Consider the following 15,137-nt stretch of genomic DNA (forward strand, 5'->3'; position numbering starts at 1 on the left):
CGGTTTACTTCAACCAGTTCTCATTCCTAAGAGGAAGTGGGAGTGTTTATCTATGGCCTTTATTGTGTGCTTGCCAAAAGCCCAAGGCAGAGACTGTATCTTTGTAGTGGTGGATTGCCTCATCAAATATGTGCACTTCTTTCCTATCACCACTACGTTTTCAGCGACACAAATATCTGAGTTGTTCCTTCTAGAAGGTTTTCAAGCTGCATGGTCTACCCTAAAGCATTGTGAGAGACCGTGCTAGCCATTTTATGAGTCATTTCTGACAGGAGTTGTTCAAATTGTGCGAGACTGAGTTGACTCTGAGCACTAACTACCACGCTCAGACTGATGGCCAAACTGAGATTGTTAATAAATGGGTTGAGGGCTATTTACAAAACTATGTATCAGTAGAGCAGCGAACTTTGGTGAAGTCGATATATTTATGCAAGTATTCCATCAGTCTGAGATTGTTAATAAATGGGTCAAGGGCTATCTACAGAACTTTGTCAGTACAATAGCAAGCTTCAATTGAGTGGACATAGTTATGCAAGTATTCCAGTCATAGTTGACAACAACTGCGAAATATTGTGGAACTCGCAATATATCGCAAGTCAAAGTGGAATACGATTTTTATGCACATTATATCATCGACGTTAAATTGGAAAAATCGCAACATGTTTTTTGTTTGTTCTCGCAAGTATACCATGAGTTAGATAGGTTAAAATCATGACCTATGAATTTGAGCTGACCCATCAGCACAAACGAAAAAATATATTCCCGTCAATGCAAATGAAAAGACAAAACAGAATCTAGTTAGCACAAAAGATAAACAAATATTAGGTTATCCTTTGTCATAGTCTCTATCTCATATTAAACACAAAAACATCGCACAAGGAAACGACACACAGTCTGAAGGAAAAACGACGCAAGCAGGGTCTGCAAAAAATGACACACTACATAGGTTCAAAGGTATGAAATTTTGTTCCTTCAATCCTTTTGTAAAAGAAGATATGACAACACTTTAAAATCAAGTTTTTGATTCTCCTCAATTAGGTGCAAAGAAGGTTAGAGAGTCCTTATGCCAAGAAGCCTGAAGCAGTGAAGGTTGTGAAGATTCTGCTTGATGCTAGATTTGAAAAGCTAATGGAGATCCTCAACGTAAGTTTTCAAGTCTTCATTGATGATTTATTATTTTATGTCAAAATATTTCCATTCATTGAGTTTTGTATAATTTTTTATGTCAAGGTGTCAAAATCGTTGGTAAAGGCTCTACGAATTGTGGATGGGGATTAAAACCCCATGGGGTTTCTATATGAGGCCATGGATAGGGCCAAAGAGATCATTCACCTCTTGTATAGGTCAAATTAGACCAAATATAGACCCATATGGAACATAATTGATCATAGGTAGAACCAACTACTCCACTAACATATTCATGCCTACTACTTGAACCCCAAGTTCTATGTCTCCAACACTTTTAGAGTAGATGTAGAGGTTCACATTGGCTTGGACTCATGTATTCAAAGATTGGTTGCAAATTTGGACCTCTAGGACCTCATACTTGATGAGCTGCAAAGCTACAAGAGGGAAGAGGGGTCATTGTTTTCTTTCCCAATTCCAAACGTAGGAGATACACCTTGCAACCAAGTAAAAAAGAACATGTGTTTAGGTTTATCATACCATTTATTTTGCTCATGAAGTTTATTGGACGTTTTACCACATCATAAATGGGTTTTTTTAATCCTTGCAGATCTTTGCTAGACAAATTATGGTGCCACAATGCCTAATCTTCAAAAGCTTGCCATCCAAATTTTATTGCAACCTTGTAATGCTTCTGGCTGTAAGAGAAACTGGAGTACTTTTGAGAATATACACACAAAGAAATGCAATAGGTTGACTCAAAAGTGCTTGAAGGACTTGGTTTATGTGAGGTACAACCTTTGCTTGCACAAAAGGTGGAAGGGCAAGCTTCATATGAAGCACTTAACTTGGATGACATTGATCCATATTCAGCATATTTGATTACTCCTCTTGATGGTGAGGATGCAGATGTGCATGTGGGTCATCCTTTATTGACAGATGAGCAGCTAGTTGAGTTTGAGATGGAGGCAGATGATTGGGATGCGAATGTGGTAGCACATGAGGAGGAACATGAGCTTGGTCATTCATCAGAGGCTTCTATTGAGACTAAGGCACCTGTTGAGGATGTTGCCACAGCAACTACTTCAACACCACCCATCTAGCAATAGCGATCTCTTTTGAGCTTTACTCATAGACACAATTAATGATTGCTACTTTTAGTTTTCGTTGATGCCAAAACTTGAACCTAATATGTATTCAAAAGTTGTAGTTTCATGGAGTTTGACTTCTATATGTATTGAACTTATTTAGATTCAGATGTTGAACTTGTTTTTTGGTATATGATTCTATCACCAAGTTAATCTACTGAGTTTTAGTTGCTTTGAGTTACTATTTAACTCAAAACTTTGCTTAATATATGGTGGATATCTATGTTCTACAAATTTGGTATGTGTGCGTGTTTTCAATAATATTTTAAGAAAATGTATATTTTCAAATGTTTGATAAAAGTGTCGATTTATTGCCGAATTTACCGTTGGGTTTTTGCCGATTCTGAGAGTTTCAAAAATTTTGTGTCGATCAAGATATTATCGAAACCAAATTTTTCAACTATGATTCCATTCACCATATATCTATTCAGGTGTCCCCTTTTAGAGCCTTGTATGGGTATGATCTCCCGAGCTTCATGGATTTGTTATTCAATGACAGTAGGGTACGCAGTCTAGGAGACTTATTGTAGGACAGTCAGGATGTTATGAGGACCTTGAGAGACAACATTTATAGCACTCAAATTCAGCAGAAGCAGTATGCTAAGCAATGGAGGATTGTTTGCTCTTTCTATGTGGGTGATATGGTGTACCTAATGTTGCATCCTTACAGGCAATCATCTATCCAGAGGAGTGGAGCTGAGAAGCTCAAGCCTCACTACTATGGTCCCTTCCATGTGATTACATGCGTTGGTGAGGTAGCCTATGAGCTTGATTTGGCAGAGGATAGCAGAGTGCAACATGTGTTTCATGCATAGTTGGAAAAATCGGTTTTGGCAATATCTCACCCGACCAAAAAAAAATTGAAAACATCGAAATCAGCAAAAACTCAGCCAAACATTCAGCAATTAATCGGCACTTTTGTCAAACATTTGAAAATATACAATTTTTTAAAATGTTCTTACAAACGCACACATACACACCAAATTTGTACAACATATAATGATTTGAGATATCCACCATATATTAATCAAAATTTTGAGTAAAGTAATTCATAGCAACTCAAACTTAGTAGATTAACATAGTGATAGAATCATATTGTAACATGGTAAATTTTCAAAACTAATTTAAAAAATTAAAAATAACATAACATTTCTTTTCCAAGTTACATAAAAGAGAATTATAACGACCTTAGTGTCGTCTACGCAAGATTACTCTTTCATTTCAATTTATACATATTCAAGTAAAGAAATAATTGATTTAACTACTTAATCCAATGAAAGAGAAACTAATCTTAACTATAATATCCATCTACAAAACATAATTGAAAATGCAAGAAAATAAATATAAAGCAAAGTGCCCAAATTTCAGATGTCTTGCACATAGACCTTATCATTGAATTGTGCAGGCATTAGCTTCCGAAGGAGAGGAGAAGCATTTCCAAGGGCTTAACCTCCCAACCACGGACCCTTAAGTATCCCCACACAATCTCTACTAAGAAAGGCCCTCTGTACCATGGGATTAGGCTTGGGACACTACTGTCCAACCACTGAGCATCCTGGTGTTAGAGTAGAGTGTCGACTAAACAACCAGCTAGGCTTAGGATACCTTCCATGCACCTATGTGTCAACTGCTAGCAACCCTAACCTCTAGTGATCATAGCAGCAAGCATGCCATCAACCTACCTTGAACAAGGATTTGTTAGGGCACTATGTACCCAATCACCCACTGCTCGAGTTGACAACAAGACTCATACAAAGGACTGCCATGAGCTGACACGGATTTCAAACATCTTTTATTATTTGCTTACATTACTGATTGTTGCTTCTTTATCATGTAGGAATAAACCATAGCTCAATGATTGTCATTTCACGCCCTTCATCTCAACCATGTTGGTCTTCTTTGATGAATCACTAGGTGGATGTATAAGAATTTATAATCACAGCCAATGCATCTGCCCTACCTCGGACATGGCATTATAAAAGATAAAAAATTCTTAAAATCTATTCTTGATTCATAATGGTGCGGTCTCTTATCTCAGAGAATATATTTCAGATATCTCTGTATTAGTTCGCACTTCGGTTATCTATGATTTATAAAAGAAATTACTTGTATGAGAAATGCCATAGTCCTGCTCATTTGAAGCAATCTTACTCTATTTTATATAAAGAATGAAGGCAATAGATCATATCTTGATCAAGCTCTAACAACATTATTATTACTTTCCAATCCAGGCTTCAACTATGGCCTCACCATATCAAATTAAAAACATAAAGTTCAGTAGAGGTATTTTCATGACCTAATTGTAGGTCGCCTCTTGAAATGCTCGAAATGGTTCCTGAATGATGTTGGTGATCACAGTCACTGGTTGCTATGTGAAATGCAAGGAAGTAGCAATCAATTTCTGTCGCCTGGTGCAGGAAGCTTGGCACCGAAATAATAAATATGAACACTAGCATCACCTGAATAAGGTGGAAGCACTATCTAATGCAAGGTGGAGATAGCGAATGGTATGTGTCTGTTGAAGAATTATGTGGAACTCGAAGAGAAAGAATGTGAAGCAAGAATGGAATGAAAGCACTTCAGATCGTAGGTGATGGTATTCACTCTGTTGGAGATAAGAATGTTATTTCAAAATGAGCTATCGCACCATAAATCTTTGACTTCTCGGTTGTATGCTCAGTTACAAGCAAGAAATGTAAAGGTGGCAAGGAGTTACAATACAAAAGGCCATCGGCACAAGTATGTGGTAATATTATTAAATTGGCCACTAATTATCACAAGGGTTGATGAAAAATATAATAGAAATATGGCCACCCAAATAAAATAATGAAACCATGGCCAAGAAATAAAAATAACTCAATTAATGTCTCAATATAATATTATCATGTTATACCAACCTATGCTTGTGCATGTATGTACCCACATATATACACATGTATATATATATATAGATAGATAGATAGATATATGTGTGATAATCCAACAACGTATCAAAGTGACGCCATAATATATAATAAGTGGGCGTAAATGTATGTTTCATTCAGATTTATGCATACATACATGTATGTGTATATAGTATATACATATGCAAGCATATGTAGGTATTATGGTATTATTGTATTAAGACATAACAACATCACGGAAGCTCTGAGATCATTCAATTATATAAGGTATTAGGTAACACATTTTAATTTAATGCTTAGTGATCTTTGTTTAAATAATGCATATTTATTGACCAGGTAGCTCATGGTAATCCATAGTATAATCTTGCTTGCCTAGTTGTTTACCCTTTAGCATTGGTGGTTAGAATTCATACATGTTGACGCATAGGCGGAATTGTGTCCCTCATCCAATTCTTCTCTGGCAATGCTTCCCCCCTTCCACGTGCTCCTACAAAAAGAAATTCTCCACGATAATAACATATTCCTCAAAATAAATCAAAATTACCATAACAAGTAAATTATTCATAAAACATCATAACAACTAACCACCATTTCACTTCCCATGAATTTATAATGAATAACCAACTTTTCATGATTTCATGATAACAATAATCATAATAACATCATAACAATTGACGAACATGCCATTTTCACATGAAATTATAATGAATAACCATCTTAGCATTTCACATTATATATATAGAGGTCAAACATGAGACTACAACTTCTGAATACATATTAAGTTCAGTTTTTAATATCAATGAAAATTAGAAGTAGAAATCATAAATTGTGTTTACAAGTAAAGCTCAAAAGAGTTCATAGTTGCTAGGTGGGTGTTGTTGAAGTAGTTATTGTGGTAGCATCCTCAACAAGTACCCGAATAGTGCCTCAGGCTCAACAGAAGCCTCTAATGGATGACCAGGCTCATGTTCCTCCTCACGTGTTGCCACTTTCATATCCCAGTCATCTGCCTCCATCTCAAACTCAACTAGTTATTCATTCGTCAATAAAAGATCACCCACATACGCATCTGCACCCTCACCATCAACAAGAGCAATTCAATCTGCTAAATATGGATCAATTCATCCAAGTCAAGTTCTTTATATGAAGCTTGCCTTTACACCTTTTTCTAGTGTAAGTGAAGATTGTACCTCACATAAACCAAGTCATTCAAGCGCTTCCGAGTCAAACTATTGCACTTCTTTGAGTGGACGTTCTCAAACGTACTCCAAGTTCTCAAGCAACCAAAAGCACTACAAGGTTGGCATAAATTTTGGATGGAAAGCTTTTGAAGATTAGACGTTGTGGCACCATAATCTTCCCACCACAAATCTAGAAGGATTAAAAAAGATCATTTATAATGTAGTAAAGCTTCCATTAAACTTCATGAGCAAAATAAATGGTATGATAAAACTAAAAACGTGTTCTTTATTACCTATTTGCAAGGTGTATCTCCTACATTTGCAATCAGGAGATGAAAACAATGGCCCCTCTTCCCTCTTGTAGCTCTACAATTCATCAAGTACGAGGTCTCGAAGGTGCAAATCAGCAACCAATCTTCGAATACATGTGCCCAAGTCAATTTGAACCTTTGCATCTGTTCTAAAAGTGTTGGAGAAAATGGTACTTAGAGTTCAAGTAGTAGGCAGCTGCGTGTATATGTTGGTGGAGTTGTCGCTGATCAATTATGTTCCATATGGGTCTATATTTGGTCTCTTTTGACCTATACAAGTGTTGAATGGCCTCTTTTGATGCAGTAAAAGGCAAGAGAATCCCCAAAGGAGATGTCCAAGCCTCCAGCAATAACCACTCAACGGAACCACACAACACAAATGCAAGATCTGATACCAATCTTAACTCTTTATTCATAAAACAACCAATTAAATGCAATGTGTCAAGCTATAAGGCCTTCCCGGTTATGGCCAAATACAAAGCAGGTAATAGTTCTGCAAGATCCAACCCAAACCCTAGCTAGCCCAGATCTTTAATAGCACAACAAGCTGGTAGAAACCTCCAACAAGATCTAAACTTGTGCTTGCAAGCCACCAAGCAATCTCCCTATTTCCAAGTCGCAGCCACTAGCTCTGCCCTCAAATTCGTAACTCCAAATTCTAATCTTGAATCTCTACTCTCCATCTCCCTCTAACTGAATGCCTACAACTCTACCCAAGCCTTCCTTATATGCTAGCACGGCCACAAGTTGGCCTATTGCAAATAGAACACTCTAGAAAACAAATATATACAATATGCCACAAGTCAGCTTACAACAAATATTAAATGCACCTAGGATAAAGATCCAAGACCCAAATAGGTCCACACACAACCCCACAATCGATCCACATCATGATCATACTCCACGCGCATTAAATGCACCAAAAAAACCCCAAGCACTGTCGAATGACAATACATGACGAGCACCAACATACGTTGAGCAACACGGTATAAGCCAAGCAACACCCATGTCAAGCAATGCAAAATGAGCCGAGAAACATAGAGTATGCCGAGATCCTCTACCAATACTACAACTCAATAACACCCGAGCACACCTTATCTTCAATCGAATCCTCCAACTCCAAGATCAAAACACTTCAACATGTAGGATTACCAACTACCCCAGGATGCTCCTGCATTATCTTTGGCCCTATCCATGGCCACATATAGAAACCCTATGGGGTTTTTATCCCTATCCACAATTTGTTGAACCATCACCAACGGTTCTGACACCTAGACAAAAAAAAAATACAAAAATCAGCAAATAGCAATACTTCAAAATTAAATAATAAATCATGAATCAAGAGTTGAAAACTTACTTTGAGGATCTCTACCATTAGCTTTTCAAATCTAGCATCAAACAAAATCTCCACAACCTTCTCTACTTTAGACTTCTTGGCATAAGGACTCTCTTACCATTTCACACTCAAAAAAATGTGCCTTTGGTCTACCAATGTTTTTGATATGCTTCGCAAGTTTAGAAAATTACTCAAAAAGAGTCTGACCCCTACTTGTACAAAATCCTTACCCACTAGTGTGCTCTCTCATAAGACTCAGGACCCATGTATGATTATAGATGTGTTGGATACAATTATTAATTGTGTATTGTCTTTGATGTTACACAAATGTCATATCAGCCATTAGACAGAGTCTACCGAGTTCAGATGGTTAGCAAAGCAATTTATAGTGACTACCGAGAGTTCTTGAACATTACACAGTAAGTTAGCTCTTACCGAGCTCACTCGGGCATCGAAGGATTTTGTAGCAGAAAGTTAATGTTAACCGAGCTCCCAAGGTTAACAAAGGGAAAGTCAATATCTACTGAGTTCACTCGGTCATCGAAGAAAAAGTTGGCTTTTACCGAGATCACTCGGTAAGCGAAGGAAGGTCAGTGTTTACCGAGTTAACTCGGTCTCCGAAGGAAGTTGCAAGGTTTGCAGTGTTTACCGAGCTTCACTTGGTTAACACTAGGGAAACCATTCTAGAGCAGCAGTCACCGAGCTGGGTCGGGCAACGAAGAATTTTATTATTCTAAAGAATTAAGCTTAATTGTTTTGTGCAATGTTTGCAGCCGACTGATTTAATATTTTCATTTGTTGTAACTTATAATCGAGCCGACTTGACAATCTACAAGGTATATATGAAAGGTCAAGTTGTGAATTCAAAAATGGAAGAGTGTGGATGCATAAGAGTGCGAATGTATGAATGTAAATGGAATAAGCGAATATTGAAGATATGAGCGAATGTTATGAAAGGATTAGATATCCTTAAGGAGCTGCAAAGTTGTATTCAATCAGTGAGGATCTAGTGAAGCAGAACAGAGATCTGTATTCAACAAAGATAAGTTGCATATATTTCAGATCACTTCATTGTTGCTTTCTAATCATTGTAACAATGATTCAAATCTCTTAACAGAGTTGGTTTAACAGCCATTTTGTAAATCCTCTAACAAGGTGACAATTTAGTTGAATTGTTCTTAAGACCTCCAACAAGGCCACTCCTTACAGGGTGATTAAATCCTCTAATAGGGTCACACCTAACAGTGTGTTTTGTAACCTTTAACAGGGTTGGCTCCTAACAGGGCTCACTTCAGAAGAGTGAAAATTGGTAACTAGTTACTTGGTGGTTTTTCCCAAATTGGGTTTCCACGTTAAATCTGGTGTCTCTTGTGTTCATGTTATTTCCTTTATGCACGCATGTTAATCACTTTAAATGCTAAATAAGTTAACAGAACATCTATCAAGTTTCAGCATTTATTTGTATGGTTACCGAGTATCAGCAGCAACTATATTTTAAGACATCTAAGGATCTGTGGATTTATTTTTGTGATAACTGATTCACCCCTCCCCTCTCAGTTACTCCATCTCTATTTCTAACAAGATGTTCTTTCCATCTTTAACCATCTTATCCACCAAACTCAATTTCCCTAGGTCATCAAGGAGCAAGTCAACACAAGGGCTCCAAAACAATGTGGGATGCCTCCTTATCAAAAGTCTACTAGCTGTCACATACACAGTTGCATTATCTGTCACAATCTAGATGACATTATCCACTCCCACTTCCATTAGCACCTCATCCAACATGTTGCACAAATTTTCTACATTTTTTACTTAATCATAGGCATCAACTGATTTTAGAAATACCAATCATCCCCCTAAAACAACTATAAAGTTGATGAGTGTCCACTCATTGGCTATAATAGTGCAGCTTTTTCGTTCCCAAACTTTTCTTTTCTCTTCCACAAGCTGATAAATGTTTTTTTACCTCACCGTCTAACACGTCTAACAATGGCCCACTCACCACATAACAAATTAGTGGCTTGAACCCCTTACCAGACAATGAAATTGAAGTTACCACTTGATCCCAATACGAAGTACATAATGCATTGAAGTGAATATCATTGTGGATTCAAAATCTTGCAATTGCCACCTTTGTGTTCTCATGCATCTCTTCGTTCCTTCCAGTGCCTAGCAAGTCGAGTTGAGCACCACAAGTGTTACATGGAACCCACATAAAGACCCACCGACACTTCTCGATCCTCGTATCCGAAGCCCGATAGAAGAAGCCTCTCCACCTGTAGAACTAAAAGTCCCCATTGGGGTCATCATGGCCTCGAATGTCCATTTTTTTTGCTACCTTATTCTCTGCAAATTTTTGAAATCTTGCCAAAGCCTCTCGTGTAGCCTCTTCCGAACACATCTCACATGGTGTAATATCATTGCATGGCATCTTTGCAAGATGGTAATTCAATTGGCTTACACCTGAAGTCATATGCTTAAGCCAGTGGATACATTGGACTTCTCCTTTGTTTGCTCCTAGGATCCCATGTTTCCATAAAGGGTCCTTCAATCTACCACCAACCATCTTGTGAAGAAATAGGTGGACTTCGAGAACCTAGCAAAAAAACAACGAATTCCAATTAGAACACATATAATGATATTACAATTATAAATTATTAAATGCATATTAGATATATATAATATTTTTCTAAATTCATATAAAAAATAGTAAAATACAATATTTTCCAATTAAAATAAGTATTATGAGATAACACAAAAACTAAATAAATATTTATATATATAGTATATACAGCAACCAAACTGGTAGTTGTATTTTAATTTTTACTGATTTTAATTGCTCAACCAAAATAAAATATAGATTCGAATTTTATATAGATACATAGAATATAAATGTTTAACATACAGTATTGAGTCACATATTATTTAATAATATATTATATACAATTCAATACTGTCATACAGTATAAATAATAAATACACTATAATAGTATATAAATTATAAAGTATTACTATTTAATAATATTGTATTTTCATAATATATATATTTTATATATTGTAAGTGTATTTAATTAATTAGTATAGTTAATATAATATTTAATAATATATAATAATAAAGTTACTTATAGTATTATATAACTTGGAATTTTACCGGGAATTGTATTATATATAATTAAATAATGTATAATATAATTAATACACTCACTAGGAAATAAAATATAATTTTATAATGTAAAATTTCAATAAAATACACTTACGGTCTTGCCAGTAAAATTCCAATCTATTTAATACAGCTACGAAAATGGCTTAATACTGTAACTTACGGTAAACAGAAAAGAATGTTACAAACTGAAGTCTGAAATAATGAACATGTTGATTATGCCAATGCCTGCAACCACTCGATTATGCCTGCAACCAGTTGATTCAACCTACAACCCTGTCGATTTAGCAAGCTGCAAAACAAATGGCCTTCTGTCGCTCGCATTTGAAAACAAAAATGGCCAACAAAAATATGCATGGCGGCATATAAGCCAAATACCTAAAAAGAGATTGTAATTTATTTTTATAGAAGATGGTCAACGAAAATTAACGATTTCAACTATGGTTATCTGCACAATTTGGCAATATCTGCCAAAAACATCATTGAGTTTTTTTTGAAATAACAACCCGATATTGTGGGTGTTTATATCGCCTGGCAGAATGACCTATGAAATATCGTGTGTTTGGCAATATTTTGCCTTTTTTTCCAGCTATTCTTTCATGTATCATACCTAGGAGGAGCTAGGTAGACATGTCCCATCTTCTACTTTACCCCCGCTGGATGATGAGGGGAGATTGAAGTTGATCCCTGATGCAATGTCGAATACTAGGGGGAGGCACTTGCCCCAGCGGATCATCGAAAGTTTTTGGTGAAGTGGCAGGGTCTTCCAAATGAAGGTGCCACTTGGGAGCGTGAGGATATACTTCAGGACCCAGGATTGTGATTGCTTGGGGACAAGCAATCTTGGAAGGGAGGACTGTAATGTCCCCAGTTTAGCAGGTTTCAGTAGCTTAGAGGTGTCAATTCCTCCTCGCAACGCTCGTGAGCTAACACTGTGATTTGAGAGTCTCACTGGAGTGACTTTTGATTTATAATAAGTCATATGAGCAGAGTTTCTATTTATAGCAATGCAGTTGTAGCACCCTGAGCCCAGGCTTCGTCAATACTTGATTGGGTTTTGTTATTAAGTTGCACATTGCAAGTCATGAATTCATTGTTATTAACTTTATTAATCCATTGTTCTAATTTGATGGGGTGTGAAGATGAAGCTTCTTTAGAGAAATAAGTCTCCAAGAACCTATTGGGCATCTAGCGTATTGGTGAAGACTTGGATTTGTAAATGTTATAAAATACCTTCATGATGCAAATCGATCCATCTCTTGTTATTGCGTTTTTTTATGAAATTTGGTGTGTCCAAGGGTTTGGCATTGAGTTTGGTGAAGCTGAGAATTCATTCAAACTGGTTTGCACTTTGAGTTGGTGAATCATGCCAACGAATTGTGTGATTTTGCTGGTGACTCATCTACGTTCCATCTGAGATTGAAAGGTGTTGTTGTATATCATTCAATTACATCTGCTGCAATTTGAGTTGGAGAAGGGTATGGCTGTTTAGCCGTGGAATTTGCTGCAATATTCCCCTGAGCTTAATGTCATTTTGAGGAGTTTTACTGGGCTGCAATCTGGTCTACCAAGGCATCGTTTGAGTTTCTGCATTTGTTGGTAATCATAATTGGTGGCGTGGCTTTTTCTGAGGGCTGTGGGTGAGACAAATACCTTTATGTTTCATGCCAAGCTGCAGCAGTGATACATACAAGGCTGCAATCTGTTTAGAATTGGCGTGGGCTTCAAATATACATGCTGCATTTTTTTATAATTCAACGTCATATTTGATTCTAGGTTCTTTAAAACATTAAGTTTATTTCATAAATGTGTAAGCCTTGTATATATTTGTTTTTGATCAATTTCAAATAAAGTGGAAAGAACCGTCAATCATTTCTTGAATTCAAGTTTGATATTTCTTATATTTGAAAAAAGCATATATACTCTCAAAACAAAAACAAAAAATGCAAAAAACTTCAAAACACATAAAAAAACAAATCCTTTAGCTTCACGGGGAGCCATCAGGGCTCTTTACACTATGTGGCAATATTTCAAAACTTTTACCTTGTATGGCTTGAAGCCTTGCAACAAGGGTCATTAGGTCCCAATATTAATAAGGGTCTTATCAAACTTATTCTTCAAGGCAAGAATGAGGATTCTATCTCTAGATAGCATCAAATCACCCTATTAAATACTTCTTATAAGATCATTGCTAAAGCTTTGGCCTCAACAATAAAACCAGTGTCTAAAGAGATTGCTAGACCTGAACAAACTGGTTTTCTTCGTGGATGGTTCATTCCTGATAATTTAATCCTTGCATTGCAAACCAATGAATGGGCTCAACAAACAAAACAAAATGCCTTACTTGTAAAGCTTGATTTTGACCAGGCTTACGACACAATCAGATGGATGTTTATCATTAAAATGCTACAATGGTTGGGGTTTGGTCCTAAAATCTGCAAACATGTCTCATTTTGTTGATGACGACGACCTTTTTTCTACAAAACTCTGAAATTGAAATTAGTAATCTATTGGATTTCCTTGATCTAAGTTGTTCAGTCTCAGGATCAAAAATAGCATATCACAAGACAGAATTTCTCATGATTAATTTTAATCCACCCCTCCAATGGATTCCAAAAGAGTGGAAACAAATTAAACATGGTCAGATTAGCAGATATTTGGGTACTCCCTTTGGCTTGGGAGTCTTTCTTGCTGAAATGTGGAACTGGTTTCTACTTAAACTGAAAAAACAAGATTTTTAATTGGGGAAACAAATTCCTATTCTTGGCTGGAAAAATCCAGGTGGTCAATGGCATATTTCTAGCTTCTCATGTATATTTTCCATCTTGTTAGATGCCTTCTAAAAAGGGATATGATGATCTAAAACAAATAGTTTGGCGATTCTTGTGGTCTAATTAGGATGGGAAGCCAGGCTTTATAGCTTCCTCTTGGTTACCCTGTATACAACCTAAACATAAAGGTGGGTTGGGGCTGTTGGATCCTAAAACTCAAGGCAATTGTTTATCAGCTAAATGGATTATCAAAGCTGTGAATGGGGATGAGCCTTCAAAAATATTAATTCGTCATCACATTGCTTGTATTAGCAAAATATTAATTCGTCATCACATTGCTTGTATTGCTAATAAAAATGAATGGCAAAATGTTGGATGGACTTAAAGATTTTGATGGCCCCCTTCTTTCAAGTGAAGGCTTCATTTCCTTTGCAATCTATTTGGAAGGCTTGGCACCAAGTTTGTGAATTATTTAACTTGGAAGGAATCTCTCCAGCATGTGTTTGACTTTTCTTTTTCTTCCATTTGGTGGAAGAAGCAAAATTCAATATCATGGGCAGCCTCAAGCAGACAGATTTCCAAAACATGCAGACTACCTTTTCAAGAAAGGAGTCGAGCAGTTCAGTGATATTTGGGATTTTAGCTCATTGGGTTGGGCTGATTCACATACTACTTGGAATCAATTTGGTTTAAATAAAAGTTATCAAGGTTTCCTTATCTTATTTTAGTCCTTAGTGTCTATGGATCTTCTTATGGAATTAGGGACTCTTCTTAGGTGCAATGTTTTGAAAGATAGGGTCTGGTTGGAAAGAATTTTGTTTTTGTCTTCCGCTGAAAATATTTTACTTAAAGCTTTTGCCCAAGATGAAATTAAATCCTAGACTTAATAGTAAATGGGGCTACAAGTTTTTAGAGAAGAGATGGAGGAGTTTAAGCTTACAGATATGGACATCTAGAGCTAGGCTAATGCACAAATCCTGGCATGGATTTACACCAGAAATTACCTAATGGAGATAGATTGATACATTTAAAGATTCAGACAAATAAATGTCCTTTTTGTCAACAAAATGACAATATAAAGCATACATTTTGGGGCTGCTTTTGGGACAAAATGAAATGGAGGGCATTATTTGATAAGTCCCCACTATTTTTTATCATGCTTTAAGCTGGAAGGAAGCTGTTTTGAGTATTGGTTTGCATAA

General features: G+C 36.4%; 1 protein-coding gene across 1 annotated transcript in view; it reads right to left on the bottom strand.

Moving 5' to 3' along the window:
- The window catches only part of LOC149537154 (uncharacterized), a 55,503-nt gene that overhangs the window by 36,340 nt on the left and 4,026 nt on the right, over positions 1-15,137 (bottom strand). The window lies entirely within an intron of this gene.

The sequence above is a fragment of the Cupressus sempervirens genome, chromosome 10 (genome assembly GCF_028749045.1).
Source record: "Cupressus sempervirens isolate cs-2001-9-10 chromosome 10, ASM2874904v1, whole genome shotgun sequence".
NCBI classification, from domain to species: domain Eukaryota; kingdom Viridiplantae; phylum Streptophyta; class Pinopsida; order Cupressales; family Cupressaceae; genus Cupressus; species Cupressus sempervirens.